A 16,981-nucleotide genomic window follows, 5' to 3' on the forward strand; every position below is an offset into this window, starting at 1 on the left:
GAATCTATTGTGAGAAGCTGAGTAGCTGCCTTAGGGATGTGGTCTGCTTCCTGAATATAAGAAGAACCCTTGGGGAACGGTCTCTAGATCATGGCACTCTTGGACCCTGCACATAGCTATGTCATTGTTTGGCAGCCTGCCATGCTCTGCTAACCTTGGGACTTACAATGGACTTAAATTAATGGCCTGGCATGTGGTTTGGTAACATCAGGATTGTGCCATTTTATTTGTTGACCTTGGGCTTGTTAGCCTCAGCAGCCAATAGCTGCCTGAGTGAAGAGAAGCCTGTAGCTTCAGTGGGCTGGGAGCAAGAGGCCCAAGGTCGAGGGGCTTTCACCCAGCCCCTAGAGCCTGGCACTTTGAATTCGGACTTATAGCCTCCTGTTAAGACCATCTCTTGGTTGTATATTTTTGTCAGAGCACTACTAGGTAACCAGGACAGCATGTGTAATTAATGGACAATTTGTTGTTGTTGTTATGTGCTGAGGCAGTATCACTACGGAAGTAGATTGCCCCATCTTCCTTCTGAGGCGTGGCTAATGGACAATAGACAAAGCAATTATTGAGGTGATTTTTTTTTTTTTTTTTTATCAGAGAGAGAGGAAATACCTGGCATGAACTAAGGATGTAATGGAAAATAGTCCTCATCAAGGGACACTCTTATTATTTAAATAATATTTGGCAAATAATTATGGCAATCACACATGCACATAGTAAAAATAAAAGAAGGTTCAACTTAGCATACAATTACAATATAAAAATGAACCTTCCTCTAACTTCAAATTTTCAGGGTAACCATTGTCTGTATTTTGGAAGCTCTTTTCCTAAATTTTCTGTGCATAATTATGTACCTCTCTGTCTATCTGTCCATCTCTTTAACTGTCTTTTCATGAAGGCTAATACCAATTGCAGGATATCCAGGTAAAGGGGAGGGAGGCAAGGCTAAGCCCCAAGCCCCCTAGAGCCAGGAAAGGGAGAGAACGGCCAGGGACCATAAAGTGGCAGTGTCCAGGTATGAATTAGGTAAGGGGAGGGTGCAGAGTTTTCCAACAGCTAAGGGAGACAAACTTGTATGTCAGTTTGTCATCCTGTGGGGCTTGTACATTGCTGCGAGGCTTGAGGCTCTGCCACTGGTGTTTCAGATGCCAGCAGTATTGTACATAGTGCACAGGTTTCAATGCAGCTTACAGACTAAGACAGACTAGAAATAAGGAGGAGTCCATCCACTTCTCAAAAATTGGCCACGGAAAACCTTATGAATAGCAGAGAAACACTGTCTGATACATTACTGGGCAACTTTATGAATAGCTCGGGAACATTGTCTGACACAGGGCAGGAAGACAAGCCCCTTGGGTGGGAAGGCACTCAAAATAGGACTGGGAAAGAGCTGCCTTATCAGAGTAGAACCAACCTTAATGATATGGATAAAGTAAGTCTTTCAGGACCTCCATGTGCTGACATGGTACAACTCAAATTGAAGACATCCATTAATAATCAGAACATGGGATATACGAAGTATGAATCCAGGAAAATTGGAAGTTGTCAAAATGAAATGGAATGCATTAAGATTAATATCCTAGGCATTAGTGAGCTGAAATGGATGGGTTTTGGCCATTTTGGATCAGACAACCATATGATCTACTATGCCAGGAAGGAGAAATTGAAGAGGAATGATGTGGCATTCATCACCATAAAGAATGTTTCAAGATCTGTCCTGAAGTACAATGCTATCAGTGATAGGATAATATCCATATGTTTACAAGGAAGACCCATTACTACTACTGTTATTCAAATTTATACACCAACTACCATGCTAAAGATGAGGAAATTGAAGATTTTTATCAACTTCTGCAATCTGAAATTGACCGAACATGCAATCAAGATGTGTTGTTTATCACTGCTGATTGGAACGCAAAAGTTGGAAACAAAGAAGAATCACCGGTAATTGGAAAATTTGGCCTCAGTGACAGAAATAAAGCTGGAGAGTGCATGATAGAATTTTGTAAGATCAACGACTTATTCATTGCAAATACCTTTTTCAACAACACAAATGGCAGCTATACACATGGACTTTGCTAGATGGAGTACACAGGAATCAGATTGACTACATGGTGATGGAAAAGCTCAGTATCTTCAACCAAAACAAGGTTAGTGGAACAGATCATCAACTGCTCACATGCAAGTTCAACTTGAAGGTGAAGACAATTAAAACAAGTCCATGAGAGCCAAAATATGACCTTGATTATACCCTTCCTGAATTTAGAGATTATTTAAAGAATAGATTTGATGTATTGACACCAATGACCGAAAACCAGAAGAATTGTGGGTTAACATCAAGAACATCATCCATGAAGAAAGCAAGAGGTCATTAAAAATATAAGAAAGAAAGAAAAGACCAAATTGGATGTCAGGAGAGACTCTGAAACTTGCTCTTGAATGGAGAGTAGCTAAAGCAAATGGAAGAAATGACAAGATAAAAGCTGAACAGAAGATTTCAAAGACCAGCTCGAACAGACAAAGCCAATTACTATAATGAAATGTGCAAACACCTGGAGTTAGAAAAACAAAAGGGAAGAACACATTCAGTATTTCTCATGCTGAAAGAACTGAGGAAAAAATTTAAGCCTCAAGTTGCAATATTGAAAGATTCTATGGGCAAAATATTGAATGATGCAGGAAGCATCAAAAGAGGATGGAAGGAATATACATAGTCACTGTACCAAAAAGAACTGATCAATTTTCATCCATTTCAAGAGGTGGCATATATTCAAGAACTAATGGTACTGAAGGAAGAAATCAAAGCTGCACTGAAAGAATTGGTGAAGAACAAGGCTCCAGGATTTGATGGAATACCCATTGAGATGTCTCAACAAATGGATGCCCCACTGAAGGCATTCACTTGGTTATGGCAAGAGATTTGGAAGACAGCTCCCTGGCCAACTGACTGTAAGAGATCCATATTTGTAACCATTTCAAAGAAAGGTGATAATTTCCCACAGAATGTGGAAATTATCAAACAATATCATTAATATCACATGCAAGTAAAATCTTACCGAAGATAATTCAAAAATAGTTGCAGCAGTATATTGACAGAGAACTTCCAGAAATGCAAGCTGGATTCAGAAGAGGATGTGGAACAAGAGATATCATTGCTGATGTCAGACGGATCTTGACTCAAAGCAAAGAATACCAGAAACATGTTTACTTGTGTTTTATTGACTATGCAAAAGCATTTGACTGTGTAGATCATAACAAATTATGGATAACATTGAGAATAATGGGAATTCCAGAACACTTAATTGTATTCATGATGAGCCTGTACATAGACCAGGAGGCTATTATTCAAACAGAATAAGGGAACACTACACAGTTTAAAATCATATTCAGTCTGTATGCTGAGCACATAATCCAAGAAGCTAGACTATATGAAGAAAAATGTGGCATTAAGATTGGAGGAAGAATCATTAACAACTTGTGATATGCTGATGATATGTCTTTGCTTGCTGAAAGCGAGGATGACTTGAAGTACTTACTGATGAAGACTGAAGACTACAGTCTGCAGTATGGATTACATCTCAATATAAAGAAAACAAAAATCCTCACAACTTGTCCTATAAGAGAAATTATAGTAAATGGAGAAAAGATTGGAATTGTCAAAAACTTCACATTGCTTGGTTCTACAGTTGACACCAATGGAAGCAGCAGTCAGGACATCAGATGAGATATGTTGTTGTTATGTGACATATAGCACTGGGCAAATCTGCTGCAAAGGACCTCTTTCAAGTGCTGAAGATCAAAGATGTCTCCTTGAGGACAAGGGTGTGCCTACAAGCCATGGAATTTAAAATTGCCTCATATGAGGCATGAGAGCTGGATAATGAATAAGGAAGACTGAAGAATTGATGCTTTTGAGCTGTGATGTTAGAGAAGAATGCTGAAAGTACCGTGAAGTTCTAAAAGAACTAACAGGTCTGTCCTGGAGTAAGTGCAGCCAGAAAACTCCTTGGAGATGAGAATACCCAGACTTCATCCCATGTCCCACATACTTTGGTCATATTGTCAGAAGAGATCATTTCCTGGAGAAGGATGCCATGCTTGGTAAGGTGGAGGGTCAACGAAGGGAGGGAATGCTCCCAACAAGATGGATTGACAGGGTGGCAGCAGCAATGGACTCAAGTATAGCAATAATCATGGAGCTGGCCTGGGACCAGGTAGTATTTCATTCTGCTGTGCATAGGGTTGCTATGAGTCAGAGATGACTCCATGGCACTTAACAACAACAACAATACCGAAAAATAAAACCAAACTCACTGCCATCGAGTCAGACCCAAGTCATAGCAACCACTCCTTTGGTTTCCAAGGCAGTAGGAGATTACTAAACCAAAACCCCCAAAGTCACTGTAGTTGAGTCTTTTTCAACTCATAGCAACCCCTCCTTGGGTTTACCAGGTGGTGTCTCTACAGAAGTAGATTGCTGAGTCTTCCTTCCAACTGGTGGGTTTGAACCACCAGCCTTCTAGTCATCAGTCAAATGCCTTAGACAGATACTGGTGTTGTTGTTATGAGCCGCCAAGTTGGACCTGACTCATAGAGACCCCTCCTTGGGTTTCTGAGGCAGTATCACTACGGAAGTAGATTGCCCCATCTTCCTTCTGAGAAGTGGCTGGTGGGTTAGAACCGCCAGCCATCTGGTTAGCAGTCAAGTGCCTTAGGCACTAAGCTACCAGAGCTCAGATACTACTCCTATTGTTCTGTACTTTAGCTCAGTATCTGGCATGTGGATAAACACTTGATGTTATCTAGTATTATTACTTGCAGACTTTAGCTACATCTCACTCCAAATCTTCCTTTTCTCTATTCTAAAAGAGCTATAAGGTCTAGCAAGTTCTTTTTCTGTCTGTATCTGCCCACCACTTCTGTCATCATGGCTTCTACTCCTTCCTCAGAGTGAACCTCTGTATAATCTAAGGCAGTGTTCTCAGCCCTGGCTGCAATTTACAATCTTCTGGGAGCACATAAAAACTATTGGTGGTTGGACCTTGACCTAGAAAAATTAAATCAGAATCTCTGAGGGTAAGTCCCTGGCACAGCTAGTCTCTTAAAATTTCCCAGATGATGATAATATGCAGCCAAGTTTAAGAACCACTGGTTCAGAGTTTGTTGAGACCACTTTGGCCTGTTATATATAATTATATATAGTATTAGGAGCTCTGGTAGCATAGTGCCTAAGGCACTTGACTGCTAACCAGAAGGCTGGCAGTTCAAACCCATAAGCCACTCCTCGGAAGGAAGGTTGGGCAATCTGCTTCCATAGTGATATCACCTCAGAAAACCAAGGAGGGGTCGCTATGAGTCCGTGCCATCTCGACGGCACATAACAACAACAACAACATATTTAGTATTATGTAGAAATACTAGTATATACACACACACATGCACACACACCTATATATATATATGTACTCTTGTTCCTGTATTGGAATTATGCATATGTTTAATTAGCATACTTTCTGATTTCTCTGTTCTTGTCTCTGGCAGAAAAAATTATCTGTTGTTTCTTTTTTTGAATGTTTTGTGAGTGACTCAACTCTTTTGTCTGAAATAAAATATAGAAAGTTTTCTGGTCCACTGAAAGCTTGGTAGTTATTTACATTTGTGTAAAATTGAAGTTTTACGTATTAAGGAAATAATAAGACCATAGGTTATTGCGGTGTAGTAAATTACTTAGTGTGGCTTTTCTACCCATGAGTCTTTGTAAATTCCAAGGTGGAATTTTCTATGAGCAACTGAGGAGCTCCTGATTGCTGAAGCTATCCACCTGGGTTATTTCTGTTGGGCATGACACAATACAATGTTCTGGGAGGTTCCCACTTTCTCTCACATGCTTACAGTTCTGATGCTGTGATTGGCTAGTTTGACCACCCTTCTGGGCTCAAAAGGAGGCCTCCTGGAAGTAGAACTCTCTCTGACTGCTGGTTGAGGAAGACATGCTGCCGAAAAAGACAAGTGCTGCTGAAAGAGACACATGTTGCTGGGAAAGAGATGCAAGAGACACACATTGCTGAGTGAGACACTGAGAGACCAGCACTGCTGGGAAAGAGACTGGCTGAGGGACGGTGGGCTGGGAGAGAGCCTGAACATTTTTCCTGAACCTGAATTGTAGCCTGTGGTGCTTCCCTAATAAACCCCATAATCTGTGAACTCTGTGTGACCACTGCAGTGAATTATCGAACCCAGGAGAGAGGTGGTGGGTGCTTTGGGAGGAATGGTTGGAGCAAGGGCTGGAGGGGGGGGGGAGGCAGCATGTCTGGCCTGGCAGGAATAGGCCTTGGGTTACTGCTGGTAATCCTGTCTTCCTCTTGTAGGGTTAGAGGAGGTCAGAACATGTGGCCTCCATGCCGTTTTTGCAGTTATCTATCAACTTCTATGGACCATAATAACAAGTTTGCTTATAGTGATTCTTTTGGATTTCGCTCTCTTCTTGGTAATTTCCAGGATAAATTTCCACCATTCCATGGGCTCAAGTGTAGCAAGAATTGCGAGGATGGTCCAGGTTGTGTTTTGTTCTGTTTGTACGTGAGGTGTCTCTGAGTTGGAGCTGACTTGAGGGCACTTAACAACATCATCATTGTTTCGCTTAGTCAAATATATGTTTGCATAAGTGTCACCCAGACACAATAATCATATTAATAAAATCTTCTCCAGTGCTTAGCCTCATGGGCTGTTTTTCTAGGATGTAACATGCATTGGCTATACAACATCAGGCAGACTTTCCATGTGCATAGCGATTTAAGGAGAGTCACGAGTGTTTATCATGCCTTTTAATGGAAGAGAACATGTTTTAGCAAAGTTGTTACTGGTGGTGAATCACGTAGTTGGCTCCTGTGAAACCATCATGTGGACCTACCATTGCTTTCTTCATTCACTTCCTTGAGAAGATCATATTCCAGATAGTGGCTGCTTCTTGAGCCTTGGTTTCAAAATAAAGACATACAGCAGATCTGAAACCAACCCCCATCTGACATGAAATGTGGGTAAAAAATAAACCTTCATTTTTGTAAGCCACTGGGAGTGTGAAGCTATGTGTTACTGCACAATGGTGTAGTGAAAACATTCACAGAGCTAATGTTAACAGAACCAAAACCAGAATCAAGGCTATTCATTCCCAATGTAAGTACCCTCTTCATGATATCTCAGAATCATTCACAAGCTTGTTTCAACATTTCCAGGATGGTCAAGATTTATAAAAGACTCTTACTCAGGTATACATGAGTATTAGACTATTAAGATACTTGCACAGTCCATCAAACTACACTTAGGGCACATCTACAGCCAAGTGAAATAGAAAATTGAAGCAATTGGCTAGCCAATTTAACTTCTAATATACCTTACCTCAGTTATCTAGATCTTTAAAGGGAATGATTTTTTTTTTAATTATTCATTTTTTATTCTCTTGGGTTTTAAGCTTACTTAGGTATAGATGCAATCTTAAAATTTCTAGTGTTCCACTAAATACAGTTTGATGTAAGTTAACTTTTGTAGTGAAACACTAGAGAGAAATGGTCCCTTTCTTTTCCCACCTGAGAACTGACTTCAATAAAATCCTGACTAAATTAACTAAAAATCCTTGCACAAGGGTCCAGAGGCACAAAAAAATCATTGCATGGAACAGTCTTGAGTTACCACATATCACTGTCAACTGCTAAAAGTAATACAGCTATATTGTATTTTAGTGTCTGACTTGCAGACATTATTTAATCACTTTTATCTCATATTTGAACAGTCTTCTTTTATGGAGCTCCATTAACCACTCTTCCCCCTGCCCAATGTGCAAATGAGCCTCATGTACACCTTTCTGGGTTCTGAGATAACTGTAATTTAAATATATTCAACCTCAAAATGCAAACGCAATGCACTTCCACGGAGTCAGATCCGACTCATAACAACCCCTCCTTGGGTTTCCGAGGCAGTATCACTACAGAAGTACGTTGCTCAACCTTCCTTCCTAGGAGTAATTGGTGGGTTTTAACCGCCAATCTTCTAGTTAGCAGTCAAATGCCTTAGGCACTATGCCATCAGAGCTCCCTAGTCAACTTCAGCTGTCCTTTATCAAGGCAAAAAGTCTATGCTCTGCAGTTGAATCTGAAAGCTCTTTGGAATTAAGTTGTGTCTTTATAATAAACCATGGTATGGAGAAGCTGAGGAGCTCTGGTAGCATAGTGGCTAAGACACTTGCCTGCTAACCAGACGGCTGGCGGTTCAAACCCACCAGCCACTCCTCGGAAGGAAGGTTGGGCAATCCTACTTCCGTAGTGATACTGCCTCGGAAACCCAAGGAGGAGGGGTCGCTATGAGTCGGGGCCGACTCGACGGCACATAACAACAACAACAACAACATGGAGAAGCTGCCATCAAGGCTTCAAACCAGTTCATTACAGTTTGATCTCCTGCTAAGAATTCCCATTTTCACCCTAGATATACTGAATCAGAATCCGAACTTTAAAAAGTCCCAGGTAATTTTTATAGATCCTCAGATGATTCTCATGTATACATATGAATCACTTGGGGATCTTGTTAAAAGATAGTTCTGATTCAATATATCTGGGGTGGAATGAACTGGTTTGAAACTCTAGTGGCCATAGTTCTTGGGTAGTCTTATTGCAGGGAAAAAATGTACTCACATATACTCATTTTATTTTCCATCATTTCTAGCTTATTCTCTTAGTTTAAATGTTTTTCCCTCTCAAAATTTTTTTTTTTTCATGTTTTAAAATAAAATTGTAGAAAAATCTATTCAAGAATTCTGGATGTCAAGAGAGTAAAGTTCTTACAAACAATTTTTCTGAATAAGGAATAAAAGGAGATTTTAAAAATGAACAGACTCAAAAACAGAAGGATATTTTCCTCATTTTTTACTACATTAAAAAAAAAATTATGACCTACAAAGTAATGATGGAAAGACCATCACATTGAGTATCAAGAATCCTAAGTTCTAGTTTGGGACCCTCAAGTAGTAAAAGGCATGATCTGAGGCAAATATTTTCACCTTTCTAGGTTTCAATTTTCTTATCCAGAAATTGAAGCCATTACAGCAATATATAGTTACCTCTGTTTAGAGCTGTGGCCCTCTATGATTTTAAAGAACTCACTTTAGGAAAAGGAAGCATTCAGTCCAAAGTTTGGGCTTATCCAGGGTGTGTACAAAGAGACAGATGATCTGCATGAATACCAGAGGCACTGCTGTCAAAAGTGCCCAAACATGCAGAACATGGGGAAAAAAAAAAAATCAAACTACTTTGTAAGTGCAAAGCACTGTTTAATGTTCCAAATGCTTCTGGGAGTGCATAGCAACTTATATTATTTTAAAAGTTCAGCAACCTTGTTGAAATTTCTAAAATAACCTTTTCTGATTCTGGTTTTGTTTTTCTTAGACCTTGAGTTGTCGTCCACCCAGCATGAAATGTAGTTATTTTTGTAAAACACTTCAAGGAAAATATACCCATTCAGAACATCTCTGAAGAAAATGACCTCTTACTTGCAGAATTGCCAAGACATTTATATTAAAGAAGAGTTCTTTTCACCTGGAGGCAATTTGGTGTATTTTGATTTATGCCCTTGACATGTTTTAAAGGTTAAAGGAATGCTCAAAGAATTTTTTCTTCTAAAGTTAAAGGAGACACTTCTTCAGATGTGGTTGCTTAATGTTTTATAAATATGCTTTAGAATGATTAAAATTATCATTATAAAGTTGGAGTCAGTGAAGGAACAAAGTTCAGTTTTTGGGTTCAGTGTAATATGCAGAGCTGTCACAAGCACATACACAATACTTCTGAGGGAAGTTGAGAGAATTTTAGGTAGAGGAAGGATGTACAAAATGTTGAAAAGCCAAGACATCTTTCTGTTTCCTCTCTACTTGTGAAATTGAGTATTCTGTTTGAGATGTGTAACATGGAAATATCCACTAAGTCAAACCCTTTCAGGAATTTACACTTTTTATTTGTACAAGAGAGCTAAAACCTGGAAGAGTGAAGGAACTCATGTCAGAGCATTGTTCTTAGATTTTAGCTCTCAGAAATTTTGAAAATAAATGAGTTTTATTGAACTACTATTGGCAAAGTTATACCTTGGGGTCAGCTGACTATGAGTTTAATGGTGAAGATGTGGTGATATTGAAGGGAAGAACACTAGACCACACTCTGTCCACTCAAGCTAAGCCACTCTAGCAGAGCTCAGTTGATATTTTCTCCCCTGTGGCCCTCACTTTCCCATCCTGTAAAATAAAGATGTTATACTAAATGCTTTTTAGGGTGAATTTTTGTGACACTTCTCAGGTTGTTCTATTTCAATGATTGTATATATATATATTTACCTCTAGATCTTTCTTAATATTTTATTATTAAATAAATTAAATATGTTATACCATTTATGTCAGAAGGAAAGGATCTACTGAATAGAACTTAATATGTTGCTTTCTAGGAGTCGGGTCCGACTCAAAGCATATAACAACAACAACAAGGGTTCACTACGAGTCAGGTCTGACTCTACAGTAAAGAACAACAACAACAACAACATGTTACTTTCTATAGTTAATAATTTTTGTTGTCATTATTGTTTATTTCTAACTTGACTTTTAATCTCATGAAATTTATTATTGTTTTATAACAATATTCTTTTAGATTTCCCTATCTAAAGGTTAATAATTTCTTTTCTCTTCATTCCTTACATTTAATACTTTCCATCTGTGATCATTTTTCTTCTTCCTGAAGTCTATGCTTCATAATTTCCTTTAGCTGAAAGTTTTACTTTGAATACATTTTTATTTTGCCTTCATCCTTGAAAAAAAATATTATTAGATATAATATTTTCATTGGACATTTTGTTTTAGCATATTTGAAGAAATTCCACTGTTTACTGACTTCCATTGCTGTTCTTGAGGGATCAGCTATCACCTGAGGAAAGAATGATCACTCCTTTGAAAATAATTGCATTTTTCTCTAGCTGAGTTTATGCTCTCTCTGTGTGTCTCTCACTTTCTCTCTGTTTCAATCTCTCTCTCTCTCCCATTCTGCATTTCAATGATAATGCATCTATGTATAGGTTTCTTTTTAATTATACTGCTTGGGACTCACTGGGTTTCTTGAATATGTGCATATATATTTTTTACCAACTTTAAACAATCTCAGTTCTCATCTCAATTATTTCTCTGCTCCAGTTTATATCCCCTACTTCTGAAGATATGATTATTTGTATGATGGAAACTTTTATTCTATTTTTCATGTCTCTTAATCTCTTTCATCATATTTTCCATATCTTTGTCTCTCCAGGCTTCATTATTGGTAATTATGCCTGATCTGTTTTTCAGTTGCCCAGTTTTCTTCTCAAATAGAATAACTGGCTATTAATTAATGTAAGTTGAGATGTAAATATTCACAAGACTTAGTTTATTGTTGCTACTTGTAGGGCTTTTATTATTATTATTATTATTATTATTACTTGGTTTGTTCAATGCTGTCTCTTAAAATGGCGAGTGGTTGAATTTACTTCTGATTCAAACTTCCACTGACATTGTAAACTTTTGGGATTTCACCTTTATGGAGGTTGGAATTCTCCTATTACCCTTCCTTTCTTTGACAGGGCTTGGGCTTTATTCCTTATGACACAAAATCTAAGGCTCAAATTTTCCATGTTTGACAAAAGGCCTTAGAGCAAAACAGTTTCAAGTTTCTAATTGTGTATCTTAGTTCTTGTTTCTCTTAGGTTTTGATCTTCTTTAGATATTTTATGATCTCCAAAGTTCTGATAAATGTATCTGTATCTATATATATCTATATTTATATATATATGAGTCATAACTCAACAATAAATTTTTTTTTTAAGATCTTGTTTTATATTCAACATAATGCATACATTTAGTTTCATTCCACATTCACCATGTCCAACCCTAACTCAGTCTCCTCTGCTCTCTGCCCTGTAACCCTCCCCCTGTGCCCTTCATATGTATGCACTAGTGTTTGTCCTGCATTTCCTCAATTTGAATGTTGATCCTCTGGTGTCCCATGGTCTATTGCTATAAGGGATGTATTACCACAGAGTATGTGGGTGTGTCATCCTGGGTTGACTGGTCTGTATGCACATCTTGTTAACTATTGGGCTGAGAGCCCACCCCTGGGGGTGAGTTTTATTCCAGGCACAGGATTTATTCCAGGGCCATAGTATTGAGAGTCTCACTAGATTTCATCTGACCAGTAATTCTGGTCATTAACAATGGATTTTTTTATACATATATAAATATGTGTGTGTGTGTGTGTGTGTGTAATTTGTACCTAAGTATTTTATGGTTTTATATTGTACCCATCATGTTTAGTTGGTTTCAATGGGACATTAGCTCACATATTTAGCCTACCATATTTCTTCCTAAATTAATTTTTCTCTTTTGTTTTTTGTGACTATACTCTCTTCATATATTCCTAATGCCTCAGCCTTATGCATCTCCACTGCAAATCTGCCTTCTACTTTTGGCTTCAGGGTTAATTCTTCATCTAACTTTTCCATCTACCTCTTCTTACTAGGTAATCTTATCTAACCTGAGGATTGTAAGTACCAACCATATGATGATGATTTTCAAAATTTTATTTCCAGTCTGGACTTGTCCCTGAAACCTAATTGCCTATGAAATCCCTTAATTTGGATATTTTTTATGTGTATGCTAATTCTCAAATGCAGCATGAATAAAACAAAAGTCTGAGCTTGTTCCACTTTTATTCCTTCCCAAGAATCTTTTTATTTTTGAAAATGGCCCACCATTTTCTAGCATTGCCTAAGACCTATGAGTTAGCTTTGATTTTGGTCTTCCTCTTATACATGCCACATCTTTTACACATCTTTCAGAAGATCCCCTTGCTCCACCTCTCAAATATATTCAAAATCTGATCACTTCTAAAATTATTGTTTGAATCACTGAGAGATCTCCAGTGCCCTCCTATCCCTTTCTTTCTTGCTATTCCCCCTTTCCTACCATTGGTATTCCTTCTGCAAGGTCCAGAGTGACCTTTCATATTATAAAGCAGATCATGTCAAATTACTTGTTAATAACATTAAATGGTTGATTATTCATTTAAATTAAAAAAAAAAAAAAAAAACAACTCTTATTGCTCAATTGATTATGGCGATTCAACTCCTTCAAATTTTTTAAGACCCCAAGCAAGTTTAATTAATCTGTCTCTAGGTTTTCTCATCTATAAAGTGGCTATAATAATAGCATTCATCTGAAATTGCTTTCACATGTTTAAATTAACCTTTAAAGTTAAATCAGTTAGAAAGTAACTGGAACATTGTAAGTGCTCTATTAATATAAGTGATTAGGATTATCTGAAAATATGCACTTTGCTTATTTGGTTATTATCTATTTATTCCATTAAAATGAAAGTCCCAAGAAACTTGATTGCCATATTCTTTATTGTCCATCATTGTCAAACCTATTAAAAGTCCCATTAGACTGAATTTCTGAATTTATTTATTTTTCCACTCACTATTATTCCATTCCACACATATGGAATGAATATTCCCTATGACTCACACATTATGCTAGACTTTGGACTACAAATATAAATTAAGTTTCCTTCTCTATTCTAATGGGTCTGTCCAGTGGTAAGCAAAGATGTAACTGAACTGTAATGTGATAAGTATTCTATCAGGAGAAACCATCAATAATTCCTCAGGGATGATGATATGGAACAGAGATATGTTTTTGAATAGGAGTTCTTTAGCCAACATATTACATTACTAACATGTAAGATTGATCCCCACCACATATCTGTCAGTTTGTCATACTATGGTGGTTTGTGTGTTACTGTGAGGCTGGAGGCGATGCCAACTGTATTTTGGGTACCAGTAGGGTCAGCCATGGTGGACAAGTCAGCAGAGCTTCCAGACTAAGACAGACTTGGAAGAAGGAAGAGGCCATCCACTTCTCAAAGAATTGGCCAGACAAAACTTTATGAATAGCCATGAAACACTGTCTGATATATTACTGGAATATTTTATGAATAGCCTTGAAATATTGTCTGACATAATGCCAAAAGATGAGTGCCTCAGTTTGCAGGCACTCAAAATGCCACTGGGAAAGAGCTGCCTCCTCAGAAAAGAGCTGACCTTAATGATGTGAATGGAGTAAAGCTTTCGGGACCTCCATTTGTGGATGTGGCAAGACTCAAAATGATAAGAAACAGCTCCTAACATCCATTAATAATCAGAATATGGGATGTATGAAGTATGAATCTGGAAAATTGGAATTGTTAAAATGAAATGGAATACAAAAAGATCAATGTCCTAGGCGTTAGTGAGCTGAAATGGACCAGTTTTGGCCATTCTGAATCAGACAACCATATGATCTACTATGCTGGCAATGACAAATTGAAGAAGAATGGCATGGTATTCATCATCACAAAGAATTTTTCAAGATCTATCCTGAAGTACAATACTATCAGTGATAGGATAATATACATATGCCTACAAGGAGGGCCAGTTAATACTACTATTATTCAAATTTACACATGGACCACCAAAGCCAAAGATAAGGAAATTAAAGATTTTTATCAACTTCTGCCATTTGAAATTGACCAAACATGCAAACAAGATGTGTTTATTGTCACTGGTGATTGGAATGCAAAAGTTAGAAACAAAGAAGTATCACTGGTATTTGGAAAGAATGACCTTGGTCATAGAAATAACACCAGAGATTGCATGATAGAATTTTGCAAGACCAATGACTTATTTATTGCAAATACCATTTTTCAAAAACACAAGTGGTGGCTATACACATGGACTTCACCAGTTGGAGTCCATAGTAATCTAATTGACTACATCTGTGGAAAGAGGTGATGGAAAAGCTCACTATCTTTAGCCAAAACAAGTCCAGGAGCTAATTTTGGGACAAACCATCAACTGCTAATATGCAAGTTGAAGTTGAAGTTGAAGACAATTAAAACAAGTCCACAAGAGCCAAAATATGACCTTGAGTACATCCTTCCTGAATTTAGAGATCATCTAAAGAATAAATTTGATGCATTGAACATCAATGACTGAAATCCAGAGGAATTGTGGGATGACATCAAAAACATTATCCATGAAGAAAGCAAATGACAGGAAAGGAAGAAAAGACAACAATGGATGTCAGGAGAGACTCTTAAACTTGCCTTTGAACAGAGAATAGCTAAAGAAAATGGAAGAAATGACAAGATAAAAGAGCTGAACAGAATATTTCAAAGAGCAGCTCAAGAAGACAAAGCCAAATATTATAATAAAATGTGCAAAGACCTGGAGTTAGAAAAACAAAATGGAAGAACACACTTCGCATTTCTCAAACTGATGGAACTGAAGAAAAAACTTAAGCCCTGAGTTGCAATATTGAAAGATTCTATGGGCAAAATATTGAATGATGCAGGAAATATCAAAAGAAGATGGAAGGAATATACAGAGTCACTGTACTAAAAAGAATTGGTTGATGTTCATCTATTTCAAGAGATTGCTTATGATCAAGAACCAGTGGTATTGAAGGAAGAAGTCAAAGTTGTACTGAAGGAAGTGGCAAAAAACAAGACTCCAGAAATTGGAGTCTCCATCTCAACACACATCGAGCTGTTTCAACAAATGGATGCCACACTGGAGGCACTCACTTGGCTATGCCAAGAGAGTTCAAAGACAGCTACCTGGCCAACTGAGTGGAAGAGATCCATATTTGTACCCATTCCAAAGAAAGGTGATCTCACAGAATGTGAAAATTAGTAATCAATATCATTAATATCACACACAATTAAAATCTTGCTGAAGATCATTCAAAACTGATTGCAGCAGTATATTGACAGAGAACTTCCAGAAATGCAAACTGGATTCAGAAGAGGATGTGGAACAAGGGATAATATTGCTGATGTTAGATAGATTTTGGCTGAAAGCAAAGATTACCAGATAGATGTTTCTTGTGTTTTATTGATTATGTGAAAACATTTGATTGTGTGGATCATAAAAAATTATGTACAACATTGAGAAGAATGGGAATTCCAGAACACTAAATTGTGCTCATGAGGAACCTGTACATTAGGAGGCTGTTGTTGGAACAGAATAAGGAGATACTGCATGGTTTAAATCAGGAAGGGAGTGTGTCAGAGTTGTATCCTTTCACCATACTTATTCAATCTGTATGCTAAGCAAATAATCTGAGAAGCTGGACTATATGAAGAAGAACATGGCATCAGGATTGGAGGAAGACTCATTATCAACCTGTGATATGCAGACAGCACAACTTTGTTTGCTGAAAGTGAGGATGACTTTAAGCACTTACTGATGAAGATTAAAGACTTTAGTCTGCAGTCTGGATACATCTTAACAAAGAAAATTAAAATCCCCACAGCTGGACCAAAAAGCAGCATAATGATAAATGGAGAAAAGATTGAAGTTGTCAAAGATTTCACATTACTTGGTTCCACAATCAACACCAATGGAAGCAGCAGCCAAGACATCAGATGATGTATTGCATTGGGCAAATCTGCTGCAAAGAGGAGGGATCTCTCTTTGAAGATTAAGGTGTGCCTAACCCAAGCCATAGTATTTTCAATTGTGTCATATGCATGTGAGAGCTGGACAATGAATAAGGAAGACTGAAAAAGAGGTGACGCTTTTGGGTTGTGGTGTTGGTGAAGAATACTGAAAGTGTTGTGCCCAGGTTATGCAGGAGTAGTTCAGGGTGAATAATTTGCCAACATACGACAATGCAAAAAGCAATAGGAAAGTTTATTAGCTAACTTAACTTAGGGTCCTTGCTTTCACCCTCGCAATGGGTTGAGCAAAAGACCCCATGCTCTTACATTAAGAGATTTTTATAGAGAAACATAGGGTGGAGTAGATAATTTGGTTTTTATGATAGGGGTTTGGGAATTTGGGGCAGGTTGGAATTCCCCCGGTTTCAAAGGTGAGTGAGAGATTTCTT

The sequence above is a fragment of the Orycteropus afer genome, unplaced genomic scaffold (assembly GCF_000298275.1).
Source record: "Orycteropus afer afer isolate SDZICR_OR568_19922 unplaced genomic scaffold, OryAfe1.0 scaffold00004, whole genome shotgun sequence".
Classification (NCBI taxonomy): Eukaryota; Metazoa; Chordata; class Mammalia; order Tubulidentata; family Orycteropodidae; genus Orycteropus; species Orycteropus afer.